We start from the raw sequence: 20,111 nt of genomic DNA, 5'->3' as shown, positions 1-20,111 counted from the left end.
ATATCGCCATATGGTGAAACTAAATCCCCATATTTATTTGCTGAAATAGGTGATTTTAAGTAGCCTTGTAAAATGTAAAACTGTATTTTTGTGTGTGTGCAGTTCCTTAATCTGTAGGTTACATTCGGTTTAATACTGAAGCTAATGACCTATCATGGTATCCAAATATTGTTGATAATGCAGAAATGGGGAGTGTGAGGGGATAGTGTAATAATACATATGTAATAACCCTTTCATTTCTATTTTTAAGGAAAACTATAGTGCCAGGAAAACAAACTTGTTTTCGTGGCACCTCCCAGGGTTAAGGGACCTGTGATAGTGCACCCAGTCCACTTCAATGAGCTAAAGTGGTCTGGGAGCCTATAGTGTCCATTTAAATTGTAATGTTAGGGAAGACTCAGATCATGTATATATCTTATATTCCAAAGGCTTCCACATTTACCCAAATCCTGTACAATGCTTTGTTGTCTCCCCAAAGCTTTTATATAGACAATTTTAAGCTCTTAAATATTAAAGTCCCACTATCTCTTGACTTGAACCAAAGCTAATTTTTTTTTTTTCATTCAATATTTTATTGAGGCACGGTTATGACTAAACGGTATGATACTAGAGATTGAGAGGAGTAACATGGCTGTTTCTATTGTCAAAGCCATTGGAGGTCCTCACTAGAATGGAACTAAAAATATTTAACAAAATCACCGTAGCAGTCAAACAGGTGTTCGCAACGAATTGGATAGAGACAACTGGACAGTTTAATGAAGTAAGAGCAAAAATTGAAGAAAGCCACTTGGTTGGACCAATTAACTGCTACGCTTCATAGCTCTCTCTCATCGTTCTATAAGACCTGGAAGGCTTGGCAAGAATACAAAGACATCCTATAGGTACACAAAGGAGACTCAACTGGGAGTTTCACTCTGCAGTGAGCACCCCCTTCCCTGTTTTACATATCTTGTTTGCGTATATATATTATTGATTACAGTTTTAAAGATGTAATGGCAGCTAAAAGCCAAAGGAAATGTTGGAAAATGAAATATGTAGTTGTAAATGGAATGGCATCTATGTAATTGTAACCATGAGAGATACTCAAAAGTAAACAGAGTTTTCCCCTGAAGGGCAGAAATCAGTTTACTCTTGTCTAGCAAACACGGGCAGTGAACGATGACATCCCTAGGGGCAGTTGTGGGCACTATAGTCTATTTATTCGGTATGCACCATCAAAGTGCAGCATTTTAGTCTGCTTCGGCAATTAAATGGAGGCTACCAGTCTGCATAAGAAATGGGGTATATTCCTTAGCTACCCCCGTATTGTGGAATGTGATTCTTGTAGCTTGAACACATCGTGGTGCAGTATTCTTGCGTTGACCATTTCCGTCAGAGTCATAAAAAAAAAAAAGGCATAATTTGGCAGTCAAATATATCAAACTGCAAGTTATGTCAAGTAAGTATTGAAAACTGACTTATCAGAAAGTTATTTACGAAAAATACACTTTTAATGCCAGAGCTACATAATATGGCTTCTGACTAGACTAGAGTCACTGTCCAGCTCCGTTTTCTCTCTTACATCTTTTACCTCTTATCCATTATACTTATGGACAATTAATGTCTCTCACCCTCGTTTCAAATTTTCTTGAACTTTTTACTGTTACTTCTCATGTTAAAATATAGGCTTCTGGACCAAGGGATCTGCCAGACTACAGTCCTCTATATTTCTACTCCCTTTTACAACAAAGTTCTGTATGTTTTGTTTGTGTACATATGGCTGTTTGAAGCTTTTTAACTCTAGTTTTATCAAAATCAGGACAATGCAAATTGTGACTTCGAAACCACAGCACAAATTAGATGTTACTAAATGACTCTGCATTCACGTTCAATACCTTTACAGCCCCTGTGGTGAGGAAGTAAAAGAAATGCAACAAAACAAATATATATATATAGGTTAAGTTTCTCACAAAATGTAAGTAACAGTCTTGTAAGGTTTCTGTATGTAAAAAGTAAACTTTTATGAGAGATTTGCTAGCTAACCAAACCACTGTAATCTAGTGAGTGGAGCTCTTTGTGACTTATATGTAATAATGTTTTTTTTCTGTGTTTTGTCTCTTATTATAGCTGCAAATGGTTTTTATTCTTGTTGATGTTGATGTGCACTGATTTAATTTTGGCGAGTATTATTGTAAATATTATACTTTTCTCCTAGTCTTTGCAATTTGTGACTGTTTATGGGTAAGATAACTTGCTGTGAGATTCTGACAAAATAGTATTAGAAAAAGCCAAACAGAATTTTGAACTAATGTAATTTGCGTACCTGGAAAATTCCAGAATAGAATATGATAATATTTGCCACATAATTAAAATAGACAACACCTGTGGTAACAAAATGACTAACAATTGCCAAATACGGATTTTTTTCTTTCTTTAAATGTTTAGCTAAAATTGCATATAGAACTAAACAGGCTTCTTTTTAACAGAGAGAACATAGACTGCCTACTATTGAAAGGGACACTAGTGTCACCAGAACAACTACAGCTTAATGTAGTAGTTCTGGTGTCTGCAGCTTGTCTTTGCTTTTTAATGTAAACACTGCCTTTTCAGAGAAAGGGGGCCCAGACATAAATATCGCTTTTACAACTATAGTGTCAAGAATACAGGTTTGTATTTCTGACACTATAGTGTTCCTTTAATACTTTTGAGTCCTCACACATGTCCCAGAAGCAATTTTAGATGATAACATTAACATGGAACAAAACATACATACAGAATCAGGACAAAATATAAAATTGATCCTTTTTAAGGTTTCACCGGTTAAACAACTGGCTACAGCAGATGGCTTATATGAGTAGTTAATGAATAATGTGATCAATTTAGAATATGAATTAATTTTACAATTGAAGATGACGGTGACTCAGTCTTATTTCCCATCTGTAGCTATCTGGCTATGTACCTAAAAGAATTTCTCAACAGATTGTCGTAAATGGCTTTGTATAACAAAGGCAAACTTCAAGCAATTTTGAAAACTTTGAAAATTTTGAATTCTGTGTATCACTGGTGAAAAGGTTTGAGCTGCTAGTTAAACACACCATTCAACCTGATATACAGTGCACATGGCTGTGTTCACAAAGCTCTGATAACATGTTATATATGGTGATAAAGTCAGAATTAGAATGACTTATTAGAGCTGTGTTGCATGTATTAGAAGGTGTTGCCAAGTATTAGTGATCGTTTCCTGTATTCAACAGCAGTTTCAGCAATGCCAACAAAGAATTATTGACTGTGCATGATTTAAAAAAAAAAAAAAAAAAAAAAAAAAAAAAGACCATTTAATTTTTTCCACAAGGTGACACACACATTCATACTGTACATGAGGACACTAAGACATGGGTATGACCCTCTCATTTTCAGGCCATCCATTTAGAACTGGAGCAACTTCAGCAGCATCTAGTAAAAACATCACAGTTCACATAATTAAAAGATTAGGACGATGGAAATTCGCTGCATATAACCCATATATCTCGAGAGGGAATAGAGACAAGTTTTTACAGATTTGGTTATGTAATGTGAAACGTATTAAAGAGTTGCTCCGATTAATCCTTTTGCCTCTTTATTTACAGGCCTACCTGAACGTCTGTTTGGGCACACCACAACCAACTTTCATCCCGGCCCCCACCCCTGAGCGGCGGGTGGGGGCCCTAAATGAAAGTGGGCTGGGGGAGAATAAATAAATGAAAATGGGCGGGGGGAGAATAAGTACCCCCCTTTTCATTTAGGTCCCCCACCCGCCTCTCAGGGGTGTGGACTGGTTGGGAGGACAATAGGTGTCCCCTCTTATTTTTATTTAGGGTACGTACCCGCAGCTCATGGGTGAGGGCCGGGGGGAGGACAATAGGTCCCCCCCATTTTCATTTAGGGCCCCCACCCGCCGCTCAGAAGGTGGGGGCCGGGGTGGGGGGGAGGGCAATAGGTCCCCCGTTCAGTTTAATACCCCCAGTCGCGTGGCTCAGGAGAGGGGGGATACTTTTTATTTCTAATAAACAGGCTGCTCACTGTTTAGGTCTTTCAGCCTTTTTGGTAGACAGCTCCCTGATACCGTGGCCCACGGCACGAATAGGATCGGAGTTTCCGAATTTTTGAAATTTCGATACAAACAAAGTCCCGAATTGCGTCCAAACAAAAACCAGAGAAACTGTTCTCATTCGGTTAGGACGCAATTCGGTAGTTTCGTCGGCGTCCTGTCTAAATGACAGGACATTCAGGAAATGTGAAAGGAGGTTTGCAGGAACACGGAGGAAAGGTAAGAATTGTGGGAAAATTGCTCTGACCACTGGAAATGAAGCACACTTTGCTCCTCAGCTGGTCAGGCGTAGGAAACCTCCATAAGACAAATAGTCCTTACTTTGTCTTATGATTTTAAAGAAAACTAAAGTAGACAGGAAGAAATGAAGAACAGACCCCGACAGAGGGAGAGAAGAGGAATCGATTGGGGAAAGGCAAGTTCGGCATGACAGTGCCGCTTTAAGGCAGAGCCTGAATTCGTGGGAGGGCTTACATAGCCTATTTAAACACAGAGCAACCCCTAATATTGACTGATATCATATGGTTCATCCCACCCATCACGCCTTACATCTTGGTGCGTCCTCTTTATTTACAGATCTACCCGAACGTCTGTTTCGGCACATCTCAACAGACCTTTACCACATCCAACTTACACTTTGCCTGGTCTGATGAAAAAGGTTTTCTTTAAGATCAAGTGAATGGCCGGGTGCATGTGCCTTGTTTACCTGGGAAATGGCAGCAGGATGCACTATGGGAAAAAGTCAAGCCAGCAGAGGAAGTGTTATGCTCGGGACTGGGAAAACTTGGATCCTGGCGTTTATGTTAATGTTACTTCACATGTACCACCTACCTAGAGTTTGTTGCAGACCATGTTTACCCTTCATGGCAATAGTGTTCCCTTACAGCAGTGGCCTCTTTAAGCAGGATAATGCAACTTGGTCACAATGTAAAAATGGTTCAGAAATGGTTTGAGGTGCATGACATGAGTTCAAGATGTTGCCTAGGCCTCCAATCCAATTGAGCATCATAGTGATTTGCTGGAACAACAATCGTTTAGCTCCACGCAATAAGATGGGAGGGCCAAAAGTAATAGTTATTAGAGATGCCTTAAATTAATATTGTTTTTAGAAATGCCTATCTTGAACCCAGAAAACGGCTAGAGGGCGTATGAAACTGGCCATGCCTCCCCCACTTTGCAACACAACGCTCCTCAAAGAGAAAATACCTAAAACCACCAAAAAGGGTGTGAACTCCTTAAATTACCTTGGCCTTGATGTTGGCAGGCCATTGGAGTAACTAAATGACCTCCATTTGTTTAAATATACATAGGGATTTAGGAGAGAGCGCAGGGAACTTTTTCTTTTTTTTTACTGTATGTATTGGGGCTGATGTGTACTGTGGTCCTTGCTGCAGCCCAGGAGTGATGGGCGTGAGCGCAGGACTTGTTTTTGTTTTTTTGTCCTTAAATGATTTGCCCAAAAGAAGTGATGGCAAAGGGAGCGTGTCCACCAAGTTGGTGTAGTACACAGACCGTACACTACAGTCTTCCCAAAAGACAGGACAAAGAGTCCATCTGCCAATGGGACATCAGTTGGACTTAACAATATGTACCCCTAAGGAGGTGACACCACCCACCTGGTGTGAATTGAGGAGGAGTTAACAGTGTACTATTTATGAGGAATGAACCTCCCACCAACACTAAATCAATACCAAGTCTGAATGAATATGTATAAACCCTCCCAGAGAGTATGGCCTGAAACGTGATTAATAAAGAATTAAATAAAATAATGAATAAATCCTGAGAGGTCAATGGGTGTCCTAACAATAATTCAGGATATGATCTAGTAAAATAAACCTCTGCACCCAGGTCAGTGATGGCCAACATTGGCCTGACTTGTTTTTCCCAAACATATGTTCAGCCAAGGATAAAGGGTCATTCTAAGCAACAGAACAACTTTGCAATATTGCAAAGGTTATGGTGCATCCACTATTGTTGATTGTAGCTTATAACTGTAGCAATCTGGATAAAGCAGTCTCTGAATGCAGACATATAGCAAAGGGGTTTTCTCTTACTTTATGATATCAGTTCTAGCCAACCTACGCCAACATGGAGAAAGGCCTTTTCAAGTAGTTATCCATGGTAACAATATATGAGTGGAGTAGAACTATGGCAGAGGATATATTAAGCATGTCATAGAACTCTGTTGCAAATGTGGCAAAACCGCATAGACCAAAATAAAAAGTTTCTGATTGGTGTAGCCTTCTCCTGGTGAGATGGTTTTGACAGTAGCTGAAAAACTCTCTTAGCTGTGCAGATACAAGACTTTAAAAGGGAGTACACGTTTTATTTTATTTATTTTTTTATTACATTAAAAAATGTCCCTTTATTTTCCCAAGTCATTTACCTGTAAGCTTATTTAACCTAAGACACAGATGGCTAATCTTTGGTAGTGATGTCCTACTTTACCTGGCTGTTATCTATTGATTTAGCTAGCATCTTCTTTTGCTTTTTATTTTAATTTTTTTTTTTTAAGTCTGCTGTCAATCTCAATAGAATCTCATCCTAAAATGTACAATGAATCGGAATGTATTCTAATATCATTGCAAGCAGGGGAGAAAATGTCACGTGTTAACAGCAGACAACATAACATTGTTGTGTTGCTGTAGATATACCACAAGAACAAACCACACAAAAGCAGAATTTACTTAAAAAAGAGAAAAAACAAATCTTGGTGAAATGCGTAATCAAAAGACACATCATATCTGACTAAACAAAAAAAAATAACCACAGTTTAAATTCTTTAAAAAATTCTTATGTTATTCAAAGAATATTCAGAATAACACACTACAGCACGATTCCCCAGAGGTAGCAACAGAAACCACACACAAATTCATTGTTGCCACATACAATTTATGATCGTGCAATAATGCTCTGGTGGTTCATCAGTTTCTTTGAAAATTACTCTCTTCACACCTACATACATAATGTCATCTCTGGGTTTAGATGCATTTATAAGCCACTCAATGTTTGGCTTTGTGGTGTATTATAATCTTCTCCCTACCTATACATATGTTAATGTTTGCCATCTATCAGAATGAGTAATAATGTGTTTTTTTAATAATTAAAAATAAAAGGAGATGGTGGGTAAATAACTCCACTCAAGAAAGTGTGTTCAGCTATAGCCAAAGGGGAGTACAAAAAAACCAAACAAATTACAATATTAAAGATTTTTACTTGACTGGGCCAAATTAATATTTGGGGTGGTCAGGAAGCTCCCCAATAATCCTTACAAAAGTGAATATTGGAATTTACTACTTGGAAATCAGAAATCACCTTGTGATTGCTTTTGTTTTTTTCATCTTAATAGTCGCATAACACCTGGTAGTTGTAGAACAGTCACCAATTAAATACTTGAACAATTCTGGACATGGTTCCACTTTCGCAACAAATCCGGTAATTCAGCCATGATTTGGCTTTACTTTCTATCAATTTATGCGGTTCAAATTCAGAGTTAATTGGGAAGAGTTTAGCTTGGTTTGTTCAAGTTGTAATTATGTAGTGAATAAAATTGTCCCAAATATATATATATATATATATATATATATATATTTCAAAATTAAAATTTGAGTTAGACCAACATTTTGCCTATTATCACATTACCAAAAGTTAAAAATGTGTACATGCTAGGCCTGGTTTGACACTGGAAGACATCAAATGGTAAGTAATTTTATTTATAGGTTTTCAGTTTTATGGGTAGGGGCCTGGGGGGAGGGCATTGTCATTTAGGACCCCCCCTGTCGCTCATGGGTGGGGGCGGACAATAGTCCCACCCCCCATTTAGGGTCCCTACCTGCCGCTCATGGGTGGGGGCTGAGGGAAGGACAATAGCTCCCCCTCCCCACCCTCATTGTCATTTAGGGGCCCCATCCACTGCTCATGGTTGGGGCCAGGGACCCTATGTCCCCAGTTAGTTGAATTGCCCCCACTCGCGGGGCATGGATATGGCCCTGCTAGTTAATAGATGCCCGACCATGGGGCCATTTATCGTGGTGGAGTGGGTGGATATATATATATATATATATATATATATTTAAACCTTTTTTTTGACAACCGTGACCAGGCTGTTCACTAGACATGCCCCTACTCACGATATCGCAAGTGGGGGCAGATTAATCACTAATACTAAGCAATCTTTACTTAGTATTAGTAAATTTGGCGGAAAGACCAATTTAGGTCTTTCAGCCTTTTGGTAGATAGCTCCCTAATACCATGGGAATTAGGGAGCTACTTACTAAGCGAATGGAAGATGCAGCCGCAGCACTGTTCGGATCAGAATTTCATTCATTCAAATTAAATTTCGAACTGACCTAGAAGTACTGATCAAACTGTTCTCATTCTGTTAGGACGGAATTCGGTAGTTTCGCCGGCGTTCTGTCTAAATGACAGAATGTTAGGGAATACGGTCAGGAAGCATCGCGAGATCATGGAGGAAAGGTGAGAATTGTGGGAAATTGCTTTGACGACCACAGAAAATGGAGCACACTGCTCCTCCGCTGGTCGTAGCTGGTCAGGCGTAAGAAAAATACAAAAGACAAAGTAGTCCCTACTATGTCTTATGTTTTAAAGTAAACTAGAGCAGACAGGAAGAAATAAAGAGCAGATCCCGAGAGAGGGAGAGAAGAGGAAGCGATTAAAGAAAGGTAAGTTTGGCATGACAGTGCCGTTTTAAGATATATATATCTGTTGTGTTCAGAAAAAGAGAGCTAAATGCAATGTAGTAGATTCCAATATTTAATTTTGTCCAGTAACCGAGAACCTTTATTTTGTCTCCCTGTCAATCACTGTTAATAAACTCCGGCCTTTCCTATCTTTGACAATAACATGTGGAGGTAGAGAAACAGAAACAATGTTTTGCTTTCCCTCATTCAACACAAAGCATGCCCTGGATGTGCCTGGACTCAACTGGATTGTGGGGACATTTGTTAAATCTTTAATGCACATTTAAAAGAAAATGAAGTACTGCATAAAAAAAAGAATAAAGAATCACAAATTATAAGTGATCACCAGTTTCATTCAATGTAAAGTCCAATATGTGACCTTTTCCCTTTAACATAGGTACATAGTTTTAAGCCATTACAGCCTTATGTGTCCTCTAACCAATATAATACGTGTCTGCAAATGTCACCTAGACCACTGTTACTTCACTGTACATAGTCCAGAGTATGCCTGTTTCTTAAAATGTGATGCATGGTTTGCGTGCGCAAAAGCTACATTTTAAAAAAAAACAAAAAACCTAGCACTTCAGTCGTGGGTCAGCAGGAAATGATTCAGATGTCTCCGTTCTTCCTCTACGGTTTTGCAGACAAGCTGTTTCATGTCAGAATTTATCTTTACCAATAAACTGTCAGCAGGAAACTCTTCCTGGATAACAATGGTGATCTCGCAGGCAGTATAATACAGACAGATTGTCTAGTGAGGAGTAAATATTTTACACAGCCAACAATACCAGCTCCAAACTTCTACTACTTTGGCCTACAAAAGCATACTAGAAGTTATGCAACACTAAGCAATGAACAGCATATGTAATAATGCTAGAACCCAAATTAGAACTATTTTGAATACTTTCCGTCCAGAATTTATTATTTATTTTAAAATACAGCAAACATACTTAAAACTACATTAGTGAATTATGTTATGTCATCAACGTGCGCAGATGCTTTTTGTGAAAAAAAGTATGGGTACTGTTACTGCACATTGTACTCCCAGATTATAAATAGCTTACCTGTAAAACCACTGCTAAAAAAAAAAAAAAAAAAAAAAAAAGATACTAAATAAGGAGAAAAAAATAGATACACGTAGATAATAACAGATAACAAAAAAAAAGCCATATGAAGCAACACCTAATCTTAAAACAAATAAACCCAAATTACTTGGCGCAGAAGCCATGGAGATTTTATTGTAGACATTTGACGATTACAGTTCTATGTTGCATGCCTATGAAATGTCATAACGTATTAAATTATATTTTTCCACTAAAATACTTGATCCTTTTTATTATTGCTCCATTCTTCTGCCTACTTCCCTACTAGTGCTCCATTCTTCTGCCTACTTACCAACTGTACCTGATTAGAAGGGACCGCCCCTATTTTGTGCCCAAATCCCTCTTTTCTATCTGAAAGTCCTCATTTCCTAGAAGCTCCATATTGTTGGTGTGTCAGAGTGTATAACAGAGCTACACAGCAATATTACTCACAGAAATGTGTCTTTAAAGTACAATGAATGTGTTTAGAAATCAGCCTATGCAAACAGGATAGATTGTTCTTGTTCTAAATTAAATTTTAGGTGCATAAACTGTTATTAGTAAGTTTACAAAAAAATTTCAGAATAATCCCACCGTTGGCCACAACCCCACTCAAACCCCTGAAATGGATATGTCCATCTAGGTCTGTGTGAAATGTTGGCAGGTATGCTTCAAGGCACCATAACCATGTGCAGTTTATCACATCATTTGCACATAAAAAAAAAAAAAAAAAAAATTTAAAAAATTGTTCAATAAGCATTTATCTTTAAGTGAATAAAACAATTCTCCGTAACTACGCCTCCCTTGGGCACAGCAGGTATTGACTATCATTTGAGATCATTTGTTTAGCGAATAGGATTTTGATTGGGTGCCAACATTGCAGGTTTATTGCACGGATTTCTTGAGTTACTTCAGGGTGTGGACGTTTTAATGACTAACTTAAGACTGCTGTAGTGTTTATGGTGCCAGCGGTTTGTGTATGCAGTAATGATCATTTTTCATGGGGCAAGGTGGATTCAGGCTAGGGAGCCTATCAGTTCGGCAGCATAAAAAGGGCTAATTCTTACATATGTTGGCTGAATAATGAGGAAGTGGAACTCATTATTTTGACTCAAGTAGAGGCAGTAGGCTTTAATTGCTGGGAATCCTTTGTTGTTGTTTTTTTGTCAAAATACTAGAAAATGGGGCAAGGTTTTTAACCACTGACTCCTCGCATGGTAACCACTACTATACGCTGCAACAGTAATGGTGGTTAGACTGTCACTTTAACTGTTGCATAACATGAAAATTATATTTATCGCTGAGAATATTGTTTAAAACAGATTTTAAAAAGATAAATGCAACGACAGGTTAAAATGGTATACGTAACAGCCAAAATGCAAACATTAATTATTCGAATGAGTAGGTTTTCAGTTTATTGTAACCAGTTAGCTATGACCCAGTAGTACAGAAATTCAGTATTTTAATTTAATAACCATTGCAAACCTCTACTGAATTGAGCAAGTGGACATCGTGTGCCAATACATTAACTACTTATCTGAATCCTAGTAAAAGGAATTTGAGAAATTTTCCACACATAGGCAAAACAGGAAGACTATTTTATGTCTTTATGTCAATATTTGGAACTCCTATTAAGAATATTTCTAAGTAGGGTTTGTTTTTATTTTTTTGGCTGATACCTACTGAAAATGACAGATAACAGCAATCCCTTACAACACCCAGGTAACAAACAGAAATTACTGTAAAACTCCTAAAATGAGCACCGTCTCAGGTGAACAGTGCATTCAGAAAGTATTCAAACCCCTTAATTTGTTGTATGTTGCGGCTCTAAACTACAAGTGCTTAAAAAGAAATGTTCACATCAACCAAAAATGTATCTTTTTTTTTGTCATTAGGCAGGAGTTATGCATTGATGTGGAAACAAACCATTGTAGCACAAGGCTGTGGTAAAATGCAGGTGGATGAATACTTTCTGAATACACTGTATTCACTGTATCTGAATTAGAACATATTTGGTATCACTTTACAAATTAAATGAAGATAAAAAGAAACTCATCAAATAAGTGAAAAATCAGAGAAAAAGAAGAGGTGAAAAGGAGCCCTGCTATAATAAGCTTTTAATAAAGGAGTAAGAAGTGGGATATAGGAACACAAAAGAAAAGACAATGGGAATTATGTACAAGAGTGTCAAGTTCACATTTCATGTATTTACTTCTTTCTGGTTCAATTTGATTTGTGCCCATTTACTTTCTGATTTATACAAAAATACACTGTACCCTGACAGATTGGTGGTTTTCTGTGACATGGTCTTCCTTTTTGTTTAACTTATGTTGGGGAGCCTAGAAATTGCAAATAAACCTATTTTTTCCTCCACGTAATACTACTTGTTTGGTGAATTTTACAAATAGTAAGACCACCACGAAAAATAGAGCAAAAGATCCAAGAGAGGAATAAAACGTGTCTGAAAGATTATTTTGGTACACTACACAAAGGTGGAAAAGAGCACGTTGTGTAAAGAGTAGAGTAAAAATTTTAAACATAAGAAAATAAATAAATAAAATGAATGTAAGCGTGAAATTAAACATGACCTGTTTCACACATAATCGCCAATATGTCAAAAAGTGCAGAGGAGGTTGCCAGACATTAGGACTGTACCTTGCTAATTTCTAAATAAAGGAACTGTGTGAAACCGCTGTAGAGTAGAAAGGTGAGAGAGTGAAACAGATTATTAGGTCACTAACTTTGTAAGGACTGACAGAGGCAGACTGGTGTATTATCCAGGAAAATGATTTAAAGGACCACTATAGTGCCAGGAAAACAAATTTGTTTTCCTGGCACTATAGTGCCCTGAGGGTGCCCCCACCCTCAGGGTCCCACTCCCGCCGGGCTGAAGGGGGAGGAGGGAGGTTAAACACTCTCTCCTCCTCCTTCGATCGTCATCGGCTGAATGTGCATGCGCGGCAAGAGCTGCGTGCGCATTCAGCCAGTCCGTAGGAAGCATTCTCAATGCTTTCCTATGGACGCTGGCGTCTTCTCACAGTGAAAATCACAGTGAGAAGCGCGGAAGCGCCTCTAGCGGCTGTCAATGAGACAGTCACTAGAGGCTGGATTAACCCATATGTAAACATAGCAGTTTCTCAGCCACTAGAGGCTGGATTAACCCATATGTAAACATAGCAGAAACTGCTATTTTTTACAGCAGGCAGGGTTAATCCTAGATTGACCTGGCACCCAGACCACTTCATTAAGCTGAAGTGGTCTGGGTGCCTATAGTGGTCCTTTAATATTAAATTATAATAAATCATAATAATTAAGAATCCCCAAAGTCATACGTTTTGAGTGAGTTCTTCAAGAACCGAAGACTAAGTCTGATTAAGGTTTGGTGGTTAGTGTCTGCATTCTAAACTGAATCCTAAAAAATACAAGATGATCATGTGAGGATTGGGAAAGTGGGTGAGGTGTGAGGGGAGTGGCAGGTAAGGACAATAAGTAAAAATGTTAATGGGGCGCTCTAGGCCTTGGGAAGATTAATGAATAGTGAGTTTTAGTAGGGGCAGGATATGTTTAGCCCACTGACAAGGCCTTTAACCTGCTTCTTGTGTTAGAAAGGATAAATGGGGCAATGGGGCTTGACATGCCATGCCAAGGTCATGCACAGCTTCAGCGCTCCCAAGCAGATTATTTCATTTAGTAGTCTGGATGGCCTTTTAAAAAGTGTGTAAACACGGTTTATTAAGAAATCTCCCCAGAAAATATAAGTGGTATATTATGTTTTCTTTTGGAAGTCTCGGAGACCTATTATTGGTGGCTTACCAGGAGAAGCTGCCACTTTCTTTTTCTACAGGCTATGAACTTACTTTTGGCAACAGCTCTTACCAGCTCTGCCCATCGGAAGTTATCCTGGTATCTTGACCAAGCTTACTTTTAGACACAGTGGCAATAACAGCAAGTTTTACAAGGAGAGCAGAAGAAAATGGTGGCACACAGATGAAAGCAAACACCTTATACATGTTTTTTACGTTGAAATGCTCCACGAAACAGGACAATGCACTGGACTTTTTATTTTTCCATTTCAGGACCAAAATTGATGACAGAAGCAACAAAGCCATTGTGACAGTTTAGGCTGCATAACATGTCCACAGAGCTGATGGCTATCAGATCAGGTGCCTTTTGGTTTACTCATGAAAACTCATGCCTGTAAATGTAGCTCTACTGAAGACCACTATTGTAATTCTAGATATACTTTTCCCTGGCACCAAGGACATGTCATCACCGCCAGAAGTCTACAAATTATTGGGATCACAGCAGTGCAAAAATCTGTACCTGTCTGACTACCATCCAGGTCTTCTGACAACCAGTGGACAAATGTTTCTTATGTCCCTAATCTCCATTTGGAAGATATTGGTTGACTTTGAGACATATTCATCAATAAATTAGACTGTGCCCACTAAAGATTTGTGGTTTTACAAATTGTGCTGCTTTGAATTAATGTGTCTACCACTAGCATTTATAATGCAGTCAATGACTATACCATTAATAGCTACTAGACACTTTCAGGGCTGGAAATACCAACGCTTATACTGAAATTGTGGTTTTGCTTATTTTGAGGTCTCCACCCATTTCTATTTTGCAATTTGCCCCATAAGCAATAGAAAAAAGAAAAAGAAAGAAAGAAAGGGATAAATAGAGCAAACATTTAAATGTGAAAATATTTATTTTTGGAATAAAATTAGGTATTCTTTAATGACTGTCAAATTCACCTGCTATGTAGCAGCATTAACTCACAGAATGTCTGTCAAAGTAAAGAAGCGTTGGTGTGACACTATACAAAGACAAATTATTCCTATGTGTATTCCCACTTTATATAGAGACTGGAGCACTATATAATGATACACAATATGGAGACAGGAGTCAACTAAAGAGAGACAATACACAGAGAACTCCACACTGTGTACATACAAAGTGACATACACCGTATGTAGTAATCCAGTGACAAGTTTCACAGTATCTTCCAGAAATGAGAAAACAGAAGAACATTTCAGAATTTCTCAGCTTAGCTTATGAAGTAATGTACAACTGTTCACAATGAGCTAAACATAATCCTTTAAAATGAAGAAGTAGTCGGGGAAAAAAAAAAATGTTGCGTGAGATGTCCTTCTTTAGGATTAAGTGATTTATACATTATCCTTCCATAAATAAAACACTCAGGGGCTTGTGTCTGTTTAACATTTTTTTTTTTTTTTTTTTTAAATCTGTAAACTTGATAAAGGCAAAAAAAAATTATAATGCAGTTTTGCCAACACGAACACTCCTATTTTTACAAATCCACATTTTTATGTTGGAGAAGTATAATCAAAGATAACGTTTAACATATATTTAAACATGTGTTTCCAAGTATTAGCCAACATTAGAAACCCAATTTGCACAACAGGCTGAAGGTCTAACCACAGTCCTTTGTGCAGCGTGATGCAGACAAGTGTTCCCTTTTCTTGTAGAAATGGCTCAGTTCCCCATCTTGCAAGCAAAGAGACAAGAAAAAAAGGGAAAGAGAGCAAGCACAGGAATAAAAGTTAACTTTTAGTCATGTTTGCTAAAATCACTGCCACAAAGTAAAAATAACATTTCTAAAGAGAGTCTATAGTGCATCAATTAACAACGTAAAAAGGAATTAGTACCTGTAAGGCAGATAATCAGAAATAAATCAAGAGTAGAAAGGTCTTGAGTCAGAGGGACTAAAGAGTGGTTTCAGCAGGACTCAATTTAAACTGGCCCACTGGGGAGAAATTCACCCCCCCAGTGAGTATGCCCCTGGATCATGCCAGTTTGCAGTGAAGAGTTACTTCTATGCCTGACTAGCAGCAGAGGATTTGAACTTTTCAGTCATGGTAACATTTTTAGCAATAAACATCCCAACAACTTTATCCAACAACTTTATCTTAACAAGTCTTGTAAATCCAAAGCATACATTTATTTTACCTACGGTCATATTTATAGAGGTAGCCCCTCAATGGTACAATGATTAGGTTATTATGCTAGCTCCTTTTCGCTTTTCTTTTGGAATAATAAAATGGATGCTAAGCACCAGAAACAAATTGTCCCTAAGGACATAGTGGCGCTTCCTGTTGCAATCTGCAGGGATGATACTCAGTGTGTTCACGCTATGCATGAAGATGCCAAATGTCCCTCATAGACCTAGAGTGAGCTAATGCATTTCCATGAGGAGACATTGAATGGCAAAGCCATTCCCACTCTTGCACTGTAGCCCCAACCCTACCAGGAAGAGATTAGAAGGACGATGGCTAGACGGAGACGCCTGACTGTAAATACGTACATTAGAAATACAAGATTGTATTTATAACATTAGTGTTCCTTTAACCTCTACAATACAAAGATCTTTATAAAAACAAAAAATAAGGTTTTATGGTACTCACAGTAAAAATATATTTGAGTTGGATTGTGGTGTTGTGCCATTAATAAAATGTGTTTACCATAAGTAATGTATTAAATATATTCCATCATGGGCTGTATCAGAAGGAATATTTATTACAGAATACTGCAAACACTATGACTGCAAAAAATAGAACATGCTCACACCCACTTAACAAAACTCTACTAGGAAGATGTTAGTTTTACCCACTTTTGTGGCTGGTTTGTTGAACATTTCATTTAACATTTCAGTGCTAATTTTCCTTGCGATTCATCACTCCAACAGTGGTTCAGACATTTTCCAGGACACTATGCAGTCACTGCCAACATAACACGCCATTTAATACACCATTGGGACCCCAGAAAAGAAGATTATTTAATGATATTTATTATCGGGTTAAAAGGCCTGTGAGTACGAGTTTTAGATACTGATGCTAATGACGCCCAGAATGATTTGCCAACTTTAAAGTGAATTGTCACTTCAACAGAATTTCCACCATTGAATAAAACAATAAAAAAAATTACTTATGATTTTCTTTTTTCCAATGAAACAATTTCCATCTCTCTTAAATTTTGAAAGGGGATCCAAGAGATCTTAACCCCGCTTAGACGTAGCAAACCCAGGGCAAACGTTGCAAATAAAGAGCATCCCTCTATACTGACTGCAAAGTTCAAAGGACACAGTTTATAACAATGTGTGACAGGGCATCAATATGAAGGTGCACAGGAGTAGGATAAAAAGTTGTGGATTTCTACATGCAAATTTATTTGAGATATTTGTTAAATATAGGGATACATAAACATAATGTTAAAATTCCTGTGAATGACAATTCTTCTTTAAAGCAGCACTTTTAAATATTTATTTATTTTTCTTTCCAGACACCCCTTGCATCTTAATGATTATATTAAAAACGGTTTGATTGTGGTCACACCAGGCCACTCCAGGCACCATAACCACTAAAGTTATCACTTAATTACAATGATTTATATAGTGCCAATACAGTCCGCAGTGCTGTACAACAGGTAAACAAAACCCTACATTCTAACAAAATATTATTGACAGACTGGAACATTAGGTAAGGAGGGCCCTGGCCAAACAAGCTATCGAGCACTGGAATGTTCCTATAATTTGCCTGTTTTTAGCATGTATAAGGCTGGCACTAAATGTAATGTTTAATTTTTCCTGCTCCCATAGATTATTATGGTAATAGAAATCACAAAAATTAAAATGCCTGTTGGTTGCTTTTAACACATATTAACATGATTGAGCGGTGTCTTTGAATCCCAAGAATAAGGTAAATGTTTTCACTTCCTTGTTTTGAATGATTCACAGATCACTAAGTTTACCTACACATTGGGCACTCTGTTTCCCAAGATGGTCAGTCAAATATATGGCTGACTACTGGAGTCAGGAGAATAATGTTAAAGAGATCATAACATCTGGAAAGTTATTGCAATTTCTACCACATATGCAGTGCAGGTACAGGAATATACTACTGCATGCAAATCAAAATTAAACCTTGGTTGTATTGTTTTTTTCAAAAGGTTTACATGTGGGTTAAACCCAATGATAGGTTTCCTCCATACAAAGGTTAATCACTTCAAAAAGTTCACTTGAAAAGGATGGATGGAACATAGTTTTGAGAGTTTAAAAACAGGAATTAATGGGCTTCAATAGTCCACCTGGTGTGCAAATTCCTGTAAAGTATTCAGTGTGCTTCCTGTTTATAGATGCTTATCTCAAGTCAACAAAGAATTCATGGCCTCCTGATGCTCATACACAGATCATGTTTGCAGCAAAAGGTAGCCGGACAAAACCAAGAAAACAGACTTCAAAAGGTAGCTGGTGGAACAGAGGCACTTCCACTTGTGGGAATCTAAAAACATACCTATTCTATACAGGCTTGGAAATTGTGCACAGACATTAATTCATATGGTGCCAGAAAAAACATGTAAGGAATATTCACTCCAGACATTTATTATTGTTAATGAGATCCGGTACCAGAGCAATCACCTCCACCATATATATATATATATATACACTGGGGGAGATTTATCCAAGCATAATTAAGATGTAACATTTAGTGCAAGAAAATCAAGAATGGGATGTAACCGTTATTTTAGTGTGTTTTTTAGTGATCATGATACTTTACTAAATCTCACACATTTGTAGATGTACATAATTATAAACTATTGACTATAGCATGATTTCTGATAATTTGAAATCCTTGTGGGGCTGAATTGGTTACCTTAAAGGGACACTATAGTCACCTGAACAACTTTAGCTTAATGAAGCAGTTTTGGTGTATAGAACATGCCCCTGCAGCCTCACTGCTCAATCCTCTGCCATTTAGGAGTTAAATCCCTTTGTTTATGAACCCTAGTCACACCTCCCTGCATGTGACTTGCACAGCCTTCCATAAACACTTCCTGTAAAGAGAGCCCTATTTAGGCTTTCTTTATTGCAAGTTCTGTTTAATTAAGATTTCCTTATCCCCTGCTATGTTAATAGCTTGCTAGACCCTGCAAGAGCCTCCTGTATGTGATTAAAGTTCAATTTAGAGATTGAGATACAATTATTTAAGGTAAATTACATCTGTTTGAAAGTGAAACCAGTTTTTTTTTTCATGCAGTCTCTGTCAATCATAGCCAGGGGAGGTGTGGCTAGGGCTGCATAAACAGAAACAAAGTGATTTAACTCCTAAATGACAGTGAATTGAGCAGTGAAATTGCAGGGGAATGATCTTTACACTAAAACTGCTTTATTTAGCTAAGTAATTTAGGTGACTATAGTGTTCCTTTAACTATTATCCCTTACACCTAAAAAAAAAAAAAAATCTACAAATGTCTCCATAGAGGGCAACCTCACATGGATTTCAAAATGCTTTGCTACAATTGTTATTTACAAAAACACCAGCATATTCTGCAGCCCTGTACAACAGGTGAACAAAAAAAAAGAAGCCAGTAAATAAAATATCAAGTCATGTTGGATATACAGGAACAGAAGTTGTTGGAGTCCTGCCCAAACAACCTCACAATCTAGAGGAGTGTATAACTACACAAAAGTTAAATTAAAAACACTGGTCACCTGATAAAATGTTCTCAAATAGAAATCTCAGGAAGTAGAAGGGAGAAAATCCCTTTTGTTGCCTCAACTCACTACAGCTTAAAAATAAAGGGCACTACAGAAGGAAAAAGGCACTGGAAATTTTAGTTAGGTCTTCAAATCTTATTCCATGTGTAAGTTGTAAAGTCTCCTAGTCAGTCTTTGAAAGGAATATGGGGTGCCAACGCTCCAGGTCCCCACATAGATCAGACTTTGAGCTTCCCCCAAAGTGAACCTTTAAAAGGATGCCAAGCCTTTTGGTCCACATTCTCTAGGCCTTTGGCTATTACACCGTAAACTCCTCCATTCTAACAGGTGGCCATGGGAATAACAACCACCCCAATAGCAAACAAAAGCAGTAATACCCATAAAACCCATTTTTTAAAAAAGGAGGTATGACTTTTCTAAAATGGACTTGGGGTAAAAAAAAAAAAATGAAAAAGAAAAAAATGTTTTTACTATATGATGTAACCAGTGTACCAGTTCCATCACACTGCTTCTGCAAAATTAAACTGGCCAAAATAAATAAAGCCCTTAACCACTGAGCCAAATGTACACGTGATCACAACAAAACGTAAACAAAACCTAGAATTTGCGCTATGTGTCTGTTTAGGCGTAATTCGCCTCATATTATGTGCACCCACACTTATTATATATAATTTTATTCAGGGGAACAAGGGCTTTAATTTAACATCAAATATTTAGGTATGAAACATAATTTAATATGAATA

General features: G+C 37.6%; 1 protein-coding gene across 1 annotated transcript in view; it reads right to left on the bottom strand.

The window, feature by feature from the left end:
* The window catches only part of RB1 (RB transcriptional corepressor 1), a 223,751-nt gene that overhangs the window by 42,644 nt on the left and 160,996 nt on the right, over positions 1–20,111 (bottom strand). The window lies entirely within an intron of this gene.

This window comes from Pelobates fuscus, chromosome 1 (assembly GCF_036172605.1).
Source record: "Pelobates fuscus isolate aPelFus1 chromosome 1, aPelFus1.pri, whole genome shotgun sequence".
NCBI classification, from domain to species: domain Eukaryota; kingdom Metazoa; phylum Chordata; class Amphibia; order Anura; family Pelobatidae; genus Pelobates; species Pelobates fuscus.
This window is presented reverse-complemented; position numbering and strand designations above follow the sequence as displayed.